The sequence below is a fragment of the Ambystoma mexicanum genome, chromosome 6q, assembly GCF_040938575.1.
Source record: "Ambystoma mexicanum isolate Mex_15411 chromosome 6q, UKY_AmexF1_1, whole genome shotgun sequence".
Taxonomy (NCBI): Eukaryota; Metazoa; Chordata; class Amphibia; order Caudata; family Ambystomatidae; genus Ambystoma; species Ambystoma mexicanum.
The window spans coordinates 1,052,155,617-1,052,171,936 of NC_090937.1; positions in this window are offsets into that span (position 1 = coordinate 1,052,155,617).

Below are 16,320 nucleotides of genomic sequence, written 5' to 3' on the forward strand. Positions count from 1 at the left end.
GGCACTGGCTCTCCATGAAGCTGAAGCCCACTCCCCCGTTCCACCAGTGCCCATGTCTTTGGATTCTGGGGCCTTGCGGTCAGATGGCTTGCAAGGGGGAGAGAAGTCCAGCCTCTCCTCCAGAACCGGGAGTGAGCCTGCATCTGATTATCCTGCGGGGGCCAGCTCCTTCCTCCGTCATAGCCCTCTTTAGGTTTCTAACCCCCGCCCTAAATGAGATCACTGTCTACCAGCCCCACCTTCCCCAGTTTTTGGAACTCTGCCAGGCTGTCCCTGTCATCTTTTGTTATCGGAGATGGCCGAGATTAAAAACCTCGTACTATTCTTGATTAAGGGGTTGCGGGTGGACAGGGGGGAGGAAGGTACGGGTAGGGAAGGATAGAGTTTAGCAGGGTCTGGCACAGGGCGGCCGAATCTTGTGTTTGACAAAGGGATTCATCCCTCGATGAGCTGCCCGTCCCCGGCTCTGGTGGTCAAGACTCTCCCATCCATGAGGAGTCGACCAGAGGTAGGTCTTCCATCATTGCTACCCTTACGGAGGGAGACCACTGACCTAGTCTCAACGGCTAAGCCCCCATTTTGCGGAACCCCGTGGGGAGAGCCCAGGAAAACATGCGCCCAGTGGAGTGGCGGGTTGGTGCCATAACCCTTGGTCAGGGAAGGCCTTGGTCGGGGCATCACACATCTGAAGGCTGTAGTAGTTCTGCAGTCCTTCTTCATGGTGTCCCAAATCTTTCGTCTGGCACAAGAGAACCAAGGGACTCCCTGCGGTATAAATGTCTACATTGGGTGCGGGCGGTGGGGGAGTGTAGGTTTGTGTCCAGGGGTTCTCTGTTGGAGTGCTATTGTCAAACTAGTTTTTGCAGATGCCCATTTGGCAATGGACGTATTGGACAAATGCAACGGCCACCGGCGGGCAGGAAAAAGTGGCATCACCTCCCATATCTGCCCCTGTGTACCCCGCAGGAGTCCCCTCTAGTTTTAGTCCCCTTTCAGATGCAAATTTTACTGCGCTGGGCCCGAGGGGCTATCGGAGCTACCAGAGGGAAGGGGAGGATAGTTCCTGATCATTGGGCAAAAGATCTGTTTGGGGGCACTAAAGGAGGGCCCAGTCTTCTGCACGGTCTTGTTGTTTTTTCTTTGATGTGTCTTTTTGTAATCATGTATTAGAATGTTTTTTGCACTTGGATGGCCTTTCAGGCCGAATAAAGTTGTTTGATGATGATATTACCAATATCAATAACATCATTTTAGTCATTCAGAACATAACGTGCTTCAAGTGATGTGCATTGCATTAACGAGTGTCTGAAAGTTCCAGGAGCCTTTCCACATAGTCTACATTGACAACATTGCACAGGTAAACTTTTATACTGTCCTAATACGACTAACATATGTAAGATGTTAAACCTCAATTTCATAATGAATTTTCTCAAATATACATCAACAGTATAAATGACATCGTCAAATGGCTTCAAAAATGGAAACCTTGGTTTTGAATAATCGGCATACACCTTTGTAGACAATATATAATCAATGCTGTTGATGCAACCCCATATCTGCACCCTTTTCGTTAATTGTTTCTTAAATTCATAATAATTTAACTTTAAATCATTTGTCCAACCAATAATAATGTGAAACTCCAAGCACACAGAGACAAAATCGTACATAATCGTATTACAATTGGGATATTTGTGGCACATGGTAGTAAATAATGAAAATAATGTACCTTCAGAATCCTTCAGGATCTTGAAATGTAATAGACCACAATTAATTTTTACAATAGTCTCCAGAGAAATCAGGCCTAGTTCCATTCTTATAACCTCTATGGATATACAAGAAGACTATCTCCATAATTTTCCTTCAAACAAGTTATGTCACTTCAAGTGGAGATTGCTATATGTCTCCAAACCATATACCACTCCTGGAACTATACAGGTTCTGTAGATCTGGAGTAGGCTTTCTAAAGAATGGCCACCTTTAACTCTAATAACATTTCTAATCATTGTAACATGGCACAAAACGTTAGGAGGATTAAAATCACTAAGCTTCTCTGAAACTTCTTTAGTAGCCAATAGTACTCCAAGATATATATATTCTTGGAAAACACTAATATGGGAGCCATCTAAGGTCCAAATCCATTTTTTTAATTTTTTTATTATGAGTAATCATCATAATTTTGGTCTTTGACATATTCATTTTTAAATTGTATTCCCTGACATATTTTGACAAAGCCCTAAGTGATCTTTGTAGTCTCAATGGTGTTTGATCTAAAATAAATAGTATTGTCTGTGTAACATAGACAAGGTACTAAATATTTGTCTATTTTGGGAGGACAATTGTGTAATAATTCTACACATTGGACCACATCAGCTACATATAAGTTAGTCCGGGTAGCAGCCAAAATGCACCCTTGCTTTAATCCCTCTGTGGTCTTTATATTGGTGCTTAATATCCCTCTTTGTTGATTCTTTGTTGATAATATCCCTCTTTGTTGATTCTGACTCCAAACTCGGTTTCTGTTGAGCATTCAGTTTTTGGAGGCCATAGGAATGTACCACTTTGTGTGCCCTTTCTGTGGGATATGTGCGTGGTATAAGTGCTCATAATATTAAGTGAATGCCCTAGCAACCTCCTGCGGTGTCAAAACCATCTCCCCCTGATCATACTGACTCAGAAATCTCCAACATTAAAACTCCACAGCAAGGCTCCTCTTCACACTTTTCCTCAGAGAACATATTTCCCCCCGCACTCAGGACACTTCACAGGATGCCCATCAGTCGACGAGCCTCCTTCAAAGCCATGTGCATTATCCACCGTGCCATTCACAAGAAAGGCCCAGAATTCCTCCAAAACAAGCTCACATGCTACCGCCCCACTAGAACCCTCAGATCAGGCTCTGCACACCTCATGGTAGTCCCCCATTCAAGTTCTCCAGATTAGGAGGTGCCTGTTTCTTCGTCCTCGCACCACGTTCTGGAACTCCCTCCCCAATCGCTCTCCGCCTCAAAGGGGTTTCACCTGGTCTTTAGGAAACCCCTCGAAACCTAGCTGTTCCCACCAACTTCCTGATACCACTGCTTCCCTGTGTCCACTCCCCCCTCTCCTACACAAGCTTCACCCAGCAGTCACCACCCCTGCATACTCACCCCATCTGTCCCTCTGTCAGCTAATAGCATCGTCTCTCCTTTCATCCACTTTGCTCTGCTACCTCCTACCCCTCCTTGGGAGCCACCAACAACACGGAGAACTCATGAACGTATTCTAGACGTGCACTTGGAAAGAATCCTGACAGTGGGCTGGCTATTACACTCATATGGGCTTGGAGAGTGGGCAATGCATTGTACGCATAATGCACCTTGGGAAAATCAGTCTGCTTGTCCAGGAGGACAGTCAAGGCACTTTGGATCCCTCACTCGTGGTTGGCACTGCACGCAACTCCAAAGCACAGAAGGGTGGGCCGCAACATGTAATCATGAAAAGGGCAGACTGTTTCGCAATCGTAGGAGGGTGAGTATTATGCAATCAGCTAGCACATAGACTGTCTGTGAAACGTAGCACTGCTCGTTGCACATAGATGTACTACGGGATGTAGACATTGTTATTTGCACAGCTAACCAATTTTGTCCTCCCGCACACTGCACCTTCGTAATTTAGAGGAAGCCAGGAGCTCACTCCACACACCCTGCACTCACACATAACACATACACTTTTGCACAACACCTCTATCATAAGCATGATGTTACTTTTAATGAAAAGCTCCTTAAACACAATCCTCCCCCTTTAGTTCATAGTATACCTGTGCTGTGCCCTTACGCATTCCATTCCATTCAGACATGGGTGACTAGCAGGGCCTTGACCACCCTCACATAACTTTAATGGTTGAAATGCACACACGCATAATAGCACCTCCCAATTCTCCCAGATTCTTTTACTCCAGTTCCTCCAAGGGCGTTCAAACAACAATGAGTTGGGACCATAATTATGGTAAAAGGCGCTATACAAATTACAAAATGAATGAATTAATGAATATTATATTGACCAGCCAAAGTGACAAACCCCACTTAGTCAATTTCTGCAAAAGTAAAGGATAAACTACACAGTGAAATGCGGTAGAAAAATCGATGAACGCCATATATAAAGAGGTGTGACCCCATTCATTGTCTTTTGCAAAGACATTGTACTTCCCATATATTATGTACGGTCCCCATATTTTGACACAAGCCAGTCTGAAATCTGGAAATTACAGTATGAAATGATGCCCAGTCCCGAATTTCTTTAAGCAAAAAGTTGCAGCGTATCTTACTAGCAGCCTTAGTCATAGCGAGAAGCCTATAGTTAGCCAGTATGCCTCTGGGGCCTTTTTTGTGGATGGGAATTAGAATGGATTGCCACCAAGATCGAAGGATAATCCCATCACTTATTATCTTTTTAAAGAGCCTGCTCAATATTCCTGCTGATAAAGTAGGGTCTCTCTTAAATACAATATTCTAGAGACGGTCTGGCCTTGGAGCTCTGGAAGGCTTAAGCTTCATGATAATGACATAAACCTCCTCCTCAGTAATCTGGCTAATGTTGATAGGGAGTTGGTCAGTCAAAGCAATTATATTGGAACTATTTTCTTCAACCTCCATCCTGCCTCCAACCATGCCATACTGCTCAACTTTCTCCGTGATAACCTGGGTATCACTAGTCAATCTCTGGCATGGCTGACTTCCTTCCTCTCTAACTGACCCTCCCAGGTCCAGCTTGGCTCCTTCCTCTCCGCTATCTTTTTCTGTACCTGTGGTGTCCCCCAGGGGTCTATCCTCTCGCTCTGGCTTTTCAACCAGTACCTGGAACTCCTTGCCCACCGGATCACCACTCTATGCCCCAACTTTCAGTGCTATGCAGATGACACCCAGCTAATTGTCAGGCTACCCTCGGCCTCCTCCTCTCCTTCCCTCATCTCTGACTGTCTGTCCTGCTATCCAGGAGCGGTGTGCCGCAAATGACCCCTGCCTTAATGCCAGTAAGACTGAGATTCTCCTCATCAGCACACCGGCTCCTCCCTTCCCTGTAGCTCTCTGGCCTGCCTCTCTTGGCCCTCTTCCTGCTCCCACCTTCAAGGCTAAAAACCTCAGGGTCATCTTCGACTCCTCACTCTCCTTCTCTCCTCACATCTCAGACATCTCTAAGAAGTCACACTACCAGCTGCACCTCCTCAGAGGTATTCTTCCCTTCCTCTCCTTCCACCAGAAGCTCACTTCTCCAGAGCTCTGGTTCCCTCTAGGCTGGACTATTGCAACTGCATCTTTCTAAATCTGCCTGCTTCTACTCTCCACCCTCTGGAACTTTTCCAAAACAGGACTGCGAGACTTGTCCTTGCCCTCAAGCCCAGGGATCGTATCTCTCCAGGACTGAATTCGCTGCACTGGCTCCCAGTGGCTGCGGGGATTAAGTTAAAAACTCTCTGCATCATCCACAAGGCCTTCTGGGGCCTGGGTCCTCAATACCTCCAACTCTCTCTTCCTAAATATCTTCCTTCTCAAGCTCTTCGCTCATCCACCTCCAACGCCCTCAGGGTCAGTCGCTTCTCCAAGCAAGTTGGTGGTAGATCTCTTTCTTCAGCTGGTGCCTCCATCTGGAACAGCCTTCCTCCCCCCTTGAACTTGAGGAGAACCATCTCTGGTTCCGCAAGCACCTCAAAACCTTTTTCTTTGCTTCTGCCTTTTCACCTCCTCTCCTCTGTTGTTCTCCTAGCTGAAACCTGAACTACACTGGCTACCTGGACACCCTCTGATCTTGGGCCCAGGTCCCTCCCCTGTCAGCATCTCACACCTGCACTGCCCCCCTAGCAACCTCCGCACTTGGGGGCTGTTTCTATATCCCTACAGTCCCCCTACCAGCCCCTGACACCTGTTGTCCACACTTACCCTTGCACTTGCCACATGCTGGCCACTACTCACTTATTGTTATCATCTTGTACTGCATTTGCCACATGCTGGCCGTTACTTACTTATTGTTATCTTCTTTTATTGCATTGTTCCCCCCCTTCCCATGCACTTGCGCAATCTGAATGACACCTGGCCTAGTAGGATCGTTGTTTGTCCTCCCTTTGTTCCCCTCCCTTGCCTCGTCGTGCCTTGAAGCACTTGTGCAAAGGTGCGTTATAAAGGCCATATCATATCATATCATAAACTCACTGTCAATGTTCATAATAGAATTAGTCCATGTTTTATCATTAATCAAGTTAACTTCTTTTTAATGAGACAAGCAAACTTTCTAAAGAGTAAACAGAACTTCTTAGTGTCCTGTGTCCTAAAGACATTATTGAGGAGCTGGTATTTAGCAGTTCGGGTAGAGTATTTATAATTCGTAATCCAGTCCTTGTATTGTGTACGAATATTTTTTATCTGCCCTGTCTTGTCATGAAAGTCAATGCGCCCCACCTGATACAATTTTATAATGTCCTGCAATTGTCTATGCATTTCTTTTGTCCTAGTTGCGATGCAGGTATCATAGACCTTCAAAATATTAGAACAGGCAGTTCTCCCAATAAGCACAACTCCAAATCTAGTTGCATACTTCTGAAGTAAACTAATGATATCTGCTGTGTTTAAGTCTTCCAAAATAACAAGGGATGTAAGATCCCGGTGGAGTTAGTCATTTAATCTATCAACATTTTTTAGGTCCAACAAATTCTATTGCTAGAAACATTAACATGAAAGAACCTTTAAGGTAATTTACATTTTCAATATGACTGCCTTGTAGATCAAACGAAAAATTCAAAATCAAGTGGTCATTAAGCAGAGTATGAGTGTGTGCAAGACAACAGTTGATAAGCTTAGTGAAGCAAGGATTACAAATATAGTCAAGTCTGCTGCGGGCCTTTCTGTTAGTTCACATATACTCATTTGATGTGCCTGACCCATACCCACCATTGATATAAATGAAACCATTGGAATACATATAATACATATTATCGTCCAAATTGGCTGGCAGAAAAGATTTCTTGCTGTTAAAACCATTAATGGCTGTAAGTGAAGTCCTCTTCTCCCTTCTACCCTTCCTTTCGCTCTTCCACTCACCTCTCTAACACCCAACGTTTCCTTTCCTCCTCCCTACCCCTCTACTCTCAGCTCTTACTCCTGCTCTTCCTTACCCTCTCCTTCCCACCGACCTCCTTCCTCCCTTCTCCCTGCTCTTTTCTAGTCTCCCATTTTCCTCTCTTCTTCCTCTCACATTCTTGCATTCCCTCTTTCTCCCGCTCTTAACTCCTCTAACATCTACTTCTTTTTTTTTTTCAACTAGTTTATTACAAACTTTTGAAAAATATCTCCATTAAATAGAAACTTTTAACGACACGTAAACATTTAAAAAATACTATAATTCAAGTCCATTTTTGCTATTGTTACTTTCAATTTTGCAGTTGACCTTTTGCTTTGTCTACAGGAGCAGGGTACTGGCCATGCTACTTATTTCTTTTGTGACGTTCTTTACGGTACTTCCTTTGCTTTCGAGTTGTTTCAAGAATAGTGTGAGAGCAATCACCAGTTTTTTGTTCGTGCTATTGTGCATTTGTGACCACCAGCCCTCAACACTATCAGGCCGATTCATGGAATTAATGTGCGCTGAAAATGGCAGCACAAGCGTGAAAATCGCAGCGCAAGCGTGAAAATCGCAGCACAAGCGTGCCAAAGCCACGCACATCTATTCATGGAAGTGAGTGCGCGTGTAAATCCTGGGATGTGCGCTAAAATCGTGGGTGGCGCACGCGGGCGCACACGACATTAAATGGCGTGCGCTATGCGCACAGCGAAAGCGCACATAGCACAGCGCACACAACATAAGTGGGTGGAACATGGGACGGAACACGCGGAATGGGGAACAACACGTGAAAATGCGGGGAAGTACAGAAGGTAAATGCTTGCAACGCCCACAAGCGCGCCTACAACACGTATTCATGGAATCGAACAGGGGAAACGCGTGCGCCAAAAAAGATGCGCTAATCCCGAAACATGTACGCCAGCAGGAAGCAGGCATATGGGGCCCCGTGCAGCATAAAAGTGTGCGCAAACAACAAACAAGCTCAGATGCTAAAATGAATGTACCGTTCCTCGCAGCAGTGGTCGTGGGACACCGCAGGAGGAGGAGGATAGCCAGGCCCCACATTTTTTCACCAAGGACCAGCCTTTTTGGGATGCCTGATGACCAGGTGTATGGGAGGTACAGGTTTCCACCACACATAATACTCGAACTGGTGAGTGAGTGGGAGGATGACCTCACATCACCCACACTGTGCTCCCAAGCACTGAGCCCCTTGGAAAAGGGGCTCAATGTACTGCACTTCTTGGCTACTGGTTCATTTCAGCGGACAAGTGCCATAGTGGGGGGTGTCACAGGCCACGCAGTCACGCTGCCTACACCAGGTGTTAGCCATCATGACTGCATGCTCCTCAGTCCGCAGGCACATATACATGCCCAGAACACCTGCAGGAAGGCAGGCTGCCGTCCAGGACATTTACAGGGTGGCACACTTCCCCAAAGTGCTAGGTGCCATTGATTGCACCCATGTGGCTCTAAGTCCTCCCAGGGAAACTGAGCACATCTATAGAAACTGCAAGCACTGGGATTCCATCAACGTGCAGGTAGTATGTGATGCCAAGGGAATCATCACCTCAGTATATGCCAACTATCCAGGGTCCACCCATGACAGTTTAATTTTCAGAATGTCACCCCTAAACCGGGACCTAGAAGCTGGGCGGCATGGTAATACATGGCTGATTGGTGAGTATAAATGCCTCTGCACATGCATGCATGTCAGATACTGAGTAATGTGACAACCCCACTAATGATACCCATCATCACCTCCAGGGGACAGTGCCTATCCTCTGAGCACCCACATGATGACGCCAATTTGGAACCCCACCACACCACCTGAGGTAAGATACAACACAGCCCATATTGCAACCCGGGGCATAGTGGAGCGCACATTCAGAGTGCTCAAGTCACACTTTCACTCCCTTGACCGCTCTGGTGGGCAGCTGCTATACGCGCCCCCAGTAGTGTGCAGGATCATAGTGGCAGCATGTGTCCTGCACAACATTGCAACCCGCCGGGGCCTGCCGGTGGACATGGTGGTGCCCCCACAACTCCAACCACATGCACGCCTGCTGCGCATGGGAGGTGAAAGGGCACGTGGTGAGGCAGCCCGTAGCCAGCTGGTGGCTAATTACTTCACCTAAAATCCTACCCCTGTGGAGTGCACACATACCTGGCACATACCAGCTAACAATCAATAATGATGACATAAGGGACAGTCAACTGTCACAACCATACCAGCCTGAGATTGGTCACCTGGAAGTGTTACATTGTGTGCATCCCTACCTACTTAAAGACAACCAATGCTGTGTCACAAAAAGACAGACATTCATGCAGCATGAATGACTACCCCCTTGCAAAATACAACATGAAAATAGTGCCATGTCACCCAACCCCTCCCCATCTCAGCTACCCAACACACCATGGCATGTCATGCAATGTGAAAGCAACCAAATGAATGCACAACACATGACACAAGTGTCACAAAGTGCACTGTCCCAAATGTAAACAGGCCACAGACAATATGCTCCCAGTAATCAATAAGAAACAGCACACATGAACAAATACTTAACCCGCAACACAAAACAGCAAGACAGGATGAAACAGTGGCAAAATATGACAGTACAAAATCAAAGTAGTGCAAGTCTCAAAACCTGACTAAGCCAGCACATCAACCCCTTCCAACTGCAGAGTGTTGCTGTCAGGCAAATGTGTCAGTGTACTGCATACAATATGAACTGCACCTGCAAAGGAGACGGCCTTGTGAAGACATGAAGAAGGTACATGTGAATAAGGAGAAAGACATGGATGCACAAGCACATATCAATACACCATGCAGTGTTCAATCCAACAACAATCCCCACTAGGGATGTACACACAGTTTTGACTACAGACTGCCCACACAGCTCATGGGAGACCAATGTCACTGTGTAAGTTACTGTCACTTGGTCACACCCTTTGCAAGCCGATGGAAAGGGGAAGAAGGAGGGGTGTGTCTGTCAGGAACCCAAGCATCTAAACCAAAGACAGGACAATCCTCCATGTGCCCAGCTGGGATACACAGTGGATGCCCACGGGAGCCACACAAGGGTACAAACTGTAAAAAAAATAAAAAAATATATACAAAAATCAAAAATGGCCATGTGCGGACCGGGGGCAGGGGGAGGCCACCCAGGAGATTTGAGGACAGGGTGTACCCCAATACCCACCTGCGTGGATGATGTCTTCACCCTCTGCTGCTACATCAGGAGGTGGCGTGCTATGGGAGACAGCCCACGCAAAGCCCTGGTATGGTCCTCCATGGCAGCAAGCATGCAGGTGTGGAAGGTTTCGTTCTGGAGGATGATGGTACGGAGATTCCCATGCAGCACCAAACGGTAGCCCGCATTTCTACCTGCATGGCCTCGCGCGATGCCCGGATCTCCGCACGGGTTGCCTAGAGCTCTGCTGAGAGTGAACGTGGGAGCTGCTCCAGCTGCTGTTCTGACCTAAAATTTCAGGAAGCCTCAAGTTCACCCAGAGTCTCCCTGAGGAACTGGTGTTCTAACCTCAGGGCTTCCCTGTGGCCCTGTGACTCTACAGATATGGCTTTGCGCAGAGTCTCCAGTGCCACCCGTCGGTCCCTGTTGGACGCCAACATGTCCTACCTGTTTGGTGCAAGGCGATCTGCACTTTTCTGTGCTGGCACTGCCTGAGGCTGCAAGACTGCATTCCCCCTTTGATCTGCTGGCCAGGAACAGGAGAAAATGTTGTGGAGTGTGACCTTGCATCCGTAACCGCCAAAGCCGGAGTTACCAACACTGACATCCCCATAGAGGGGTCTACCCCCGGAGCAGGTGGGTTGGACAGAACAGCATCCCTGCCAGAAACACTCACCTGCAACGGCACATATGTCTCAATGTCCGATTCAGCACCTGAATCATAGAGGTCTGGCGAGGTGCACCCAGAGAAACCCGTGGACAGTATGGTCTGCAGGAGGATTGGGTTTTCACCCACCAACACCCCACGTCCTCCACTGGTGCACGGTTGTGGCTGAGATTCCTCCTGGGTCTGCACCATCTCCTCCACCTCAACAGCATCAAGTGTGTCATCACCTGCAAAAACATGAAAGACAACAAATGGAAACAGGCATGAGCACCATAGCACACACATAGGCCTGACAAGCCAGAGATCCAGTACACGAATTACACATGTCCCACATGACTATAACCCTGGCATGCATGCACTGTCAATGAGTTGGAAGGGGAGGCAAAAAGCAGACACTGAGGACTCCAAGATGGAAAAGCAACACATTTGCTGCATGCTGGATAGCACTGGCATCACACATTAGCCTGTGAGTGGCATTTCCAATACACATACATGACACATGCCAGCACACAGATGGCACGTAGCATAGCCATGGTTCATTTGACAAGTACAGCCATTTCTTAGTGAATGAGTACTGTCACCCATCCATGTGAGATGGACATGATGAGATGAAAAATGCAAAATACTGTGACAAAATACGCATGTGCCACACACTGCAACACATCCAGTGTTCAATTATACAGTGATGGCAGGCAGATGGATACATCAATGGTTGGTCACTTCAACATGACAGGAGACAACAGTAATGTTCCACATTCAAACAGGGCCCACAAATTAATGTGAGCAGGCCCTTACTCAATCAGTCTGAATGTTCAAATCATTCCCATAACAAGGTAATAAATGTGGGCCATTGTGGGGTGTAATCTATGACAGAAGCATGTCACATTTGTGACATTAGGGCAGAAAAATGTGCTGTAAAAATGGGAGGATTGAAACAATCAGGCTGAATGAACACTGAAAATTTTGAACAATGTTGTTGCAAGATGACAGTTCAAGGGCAACTGCAGTAATGTGGTGCTAATTGGCTACTGTGGTCAGAAGGGATACTGTCATACCCAAATCCAAGGCCGGTGAATGGTTTGGAGGAAGCACATGGGTGACCCATACCACTCATGAGTACACACCCTCACCTGGCACTCAATCAGAACACATCGCCCAAGCAACACACACATGCTTGGGCACTCAGCGGACAATGCTTCATAATCTGGTAGGTCTCCCACGCCTTGGATCTGTTCCTCTGTGACGAAGGTTCCAGCAACAGACTCATGTTCAGTGAGTTGGTCGTCCTCTGGTGGAGACCCACCGCCAGTCACCAGAGTAGAGGCATGATTGGAAGCCAGCTTGTTCTTTGCTCTGCATTTCAGGTAATTCCACCGCTTGTAGCAATCATCAGCTGTGCGCCTCACAAATCCAAGGGCACTAATGTGGTCCGCGATGGTCTGCCAGTGGGCCCTACGTTGAGCAGGCATAGTCTTGCAGCCTGCAGTCACCACCATTTTGCGGCTATGTGCCAACACATAGGCCACAAGTGCATCAAGTTCGGCATCATTGAAACTAGGCTTCCTTGACGTGCCGGTGTGTGTAGCCGTGTCTGGGGTTCCAGCCTGTAGTGCCAGAGCACCCTTCTTCTTCTTGGAAGGTGGTGCGATCCTGAGTGGCTTACACCGCTCTGGCCAGTAGGGGCAGAAGCGCAGGTGGACTGGGTACTTGAAGCCCGTAAGGGCACAATGACCAAAGGTCTTGGTGCAGGCATTGGCTGCAGGATGATGTTGGCAGGGCCAACGTTGGTGTGATGGACCTGGACCGACACTGTCCCGGGTGGGAGACTCAGAGCTGGGGTAGATTTAGCTGCAGCTGCCCCTGCAGCCTCCTCACCCTAGCTACTTGGGGCAACAGATGACATTGCTGCCCCAGATCCACGTGGCCTGGTGACAGCAACTTTCACCGCCACACGTGGTTTAGACTTGGTGACCTGGAAGTCAGCCTGGGAGTCCTTCTGTGCCGGTTCAGTTGACAAAATGGGCCGGTTCAACAAGGGCTGAGCTGGGATGGTTTCAGCTACATTTCTCACAACCAATGGGGGGGGCATAGGTGGCCCCGATTGGTCCTCCACACACTGGGCTCTAGGGGCACCCTGCAAATCCTGGCCACGTCCCCTACCGCACCCACCACACCCACCTCTTTGAGCACGCCCACCTTTGCCTCCCTTACTGCTTGGTCGCCTCCAAACCATGGCACTGATGTTGTTGTGCGTATGGGAGTTGCAGTAAACAATTGTCCTGGGCAATTGGGGTGAAAGGGGTAGGGTACCAGATGGAATTCGTACCCTAGTGCTCTAGCAAGGCTGTCTGTGACCCCTTGGGGAACATGATGGGTCACACAACGCACAGGCACCCCACAAACAAAAGTACACGGGCACGCAACCCCTGGTAGACCACGTGCATGGAAAAATGAACTCGCATTACGCTGTGGCACCCAGAAACACAAAAATAAGCGTACGCGTGTTACACGCAGCTACAATTACCTCTGAAGGGGTACGCGACACACGGGGGCAACCACAGTGGGAAAATAGGTGCGCAACTCACCGTCTGCCTTGAAAAAGAACATGAAAAAGACACGCGTGTGCGCATTGGCAACACCCCCGCCAAAAGAAGAAAAGAATCCAGTCTGAGGAAACAGGGAATACGAACTGGAAACATTGGGAAGTAATCATGTGTGAACCGACAAGAAGTACAAGAATCACCCGCTCGCTCTCCACAAAAAGCACGTATAAGAAAATAGTGTCATACTCGTACCTTTTAAGCCAGCCCACACGTGAAACATCACTTACGTGCTTACGTGCTACGGCCCTTTCCTCCAATAGCATGGTGACATGCAGTTTTCTCACGTGCTGATTCACTATGCACCCGTGTTGTGGAGAACGCATGCGCACCTAACGTCACAGACGCGCTTATGCGCTAAGGGCCTTTCCTCCAATTTCACGCTGATGTGCACTTTTTTCACATGCCAAATAACTCTGTATCAAGCTGGCCACGCAACAACACATGGAAGACCACGCTCCTGCCCAGAAGGCCATATTTCTGCCCCCCAGAACCCCGAGCACGCTCCCACCTGCCATCTGCGGCTGCCTGCCTGCCTGCTGCCCACGTGCCCTGCTATTTGGTGCCTGCACGTCAGCCAGAGGTGCAGTTGCTGTGACCACCCCTGCTAGAACTGAAGACTTATGACTGGGATATCATTGCTCCACAGCCTAGCCCCAGGACCCAGTTGCCCACCCACACCTGCCTCTGGGGTTGCCATGTCGGACACTACACCATCTGGCATCACTGGCAACCCCCAGGCAGAGGGCCACCAGCTTCAGTGCCAGGGAAGTTGGTGTCCTGGTGGAGCAGTATGATGCCCTCTTTGGAAGTTTGTGCGCCGACAATGAAGGACGGAAGAGGATCTGGATGGACATCGTGACTGCCATCAATGAGGAGGGGGTGGCAGTCCGTGAGATCAAACATGACCGGAAGCGCTCAGAGGACTTCAGGTCAAGGACCCTCAACAAGGCCCGGCGCCTCTTGAAGGCAGCGGATGCAAAGGGGTGCTGGGTCCACCTGACCGACAACCAGATGAGGGTCCTGGAATGCATACGCCCAGTACTCCACGTCCAGGTCTTTGAGGGGCAGACCCATCTGGAGTCGAGCGGTAAGTGTACATGCATACTGATCGGACGCTGTGCATGTTGTGGTGTGCCAGGAGTGTGCAGGTTGTACATATGTCTTTGTAGGGACATGTATGACTGCATATGTACAGGGACGTGAACCTGCCACATGTGATTCCTATCAAGTGTGAGACACATCGATGGTGTATGTGTTGGTAAGCATGCTGTGCAAATGTATGTGTGGGTGCACACATGTAATGAATTATGAGTATGTACTGTGTCATGGTTGTGGTGTCACACATGGATGCTGGTTCATGCTGCATGTATCTGCACTATGCACATGTGCATGTGGGGGTATTTGACAAGTGTGCAACTGTGATGCAACATAGATGCATGTGACACTGACATGAAGAAGGCTGAATGCGAGATGTGACATGGATGGCGATCTCATCACTGCGACAGTTGGTGGAGATGTACACATGCATGTAAGTCTGGTGGCGTGTGTGCATGTGTTGTGCACTCCCCGTGTTTCATGTGATGTCAGGATCACCTTTCGCTGCTCGTGCTGTTGTTTGTGTATGGATGGTGCTGCCTGGTGCAATATTCCTGTTGATTTGCTAATGTGTGTGAGTTGAAATGACATGTGTGTTGGGGAGTGTGATGCCATGTCTGTAGTCTTACACTGCCACTCATGTGCAACTGTCATGTGTGTATCAGTCCATTGTACAGTGCCCTGATGCCTGTGTTCTATTTCTCCCTGTCTGCAGCGTCAACTGCTGAAGAGGGCGGAGAGGGTGCTGTGGAGCAAAGAGGCAGGGATTGCACCACCAGCGGAGACGCAAGGCCCGGCTCCCCTTCCACGTTGTCATCTCGTCAGGGAGTGAGGAGTCTGGTGCCGCGTCCCAGGCCGCAGCTGCCGAGGGTATGTCCAAGAGGCAGAGGTCAGAGGTGGACTCCTCGGCAGCAGAAGGGGCAGCTGAGACCCCACAGGGTCTGATGCAGGAAGATGGCATGGAGTCATCCAGGTTGGTGGTGGGTTTGGTGGAAGAGGAGGCCATGGATTGGACACACACAGTGTCTGGAGGTGGGGATTCCACTGGTGCTAGTGGTGCAGTGCAGGGGCAGGGACAGGAGGCAGCACAGGCCGCCTCAGAGGTGCCTGTGTGTAATCCTGTCCCCGATCCTGTGACTGCATCATCCTGCACCAGCAGGGATGCCTACGTCCAGACCCGTTTTCAGGGAGGGCCTTCCTCTCCCTGTGGACGTGGCAATCCGGGACTGGGTTGAGCCTGTCCTGGCTGGGATGGAGGTGCGTCAACGGGGCATGCGAGGTGACCTGCAGTGTTTTAGTGAAGACACTGCAGGTCATCTCAGATGCCTTGTTGACCATGTTGACCTACTGGGACGGGTCACCAGGGCTGCATACCTCCATATGCTGGACCTTATGCCAACCCCCTCCTCACCTGAATCCCCTATGTGCCAGTCGTCCTCTATGCCATCTTCCCACCCATGTATCACCTGGGTACCCTGTGGAGCTGCCTCTGACCCAGCAGCCAGGCTGGTGGAGGACACATCCCGCCACAGTCGGGAGTCGGACATCCAGCAGGGGTGGCCACCGCAACAACTGCACACCAGCAGGAGGAGGACATGCAGGCAGCAAGAGCCAGGGCACAGGCACAGCAGCAGCAGCAACAAGGTGGGAGCGATGATGGCTCGGGGGCCATCAA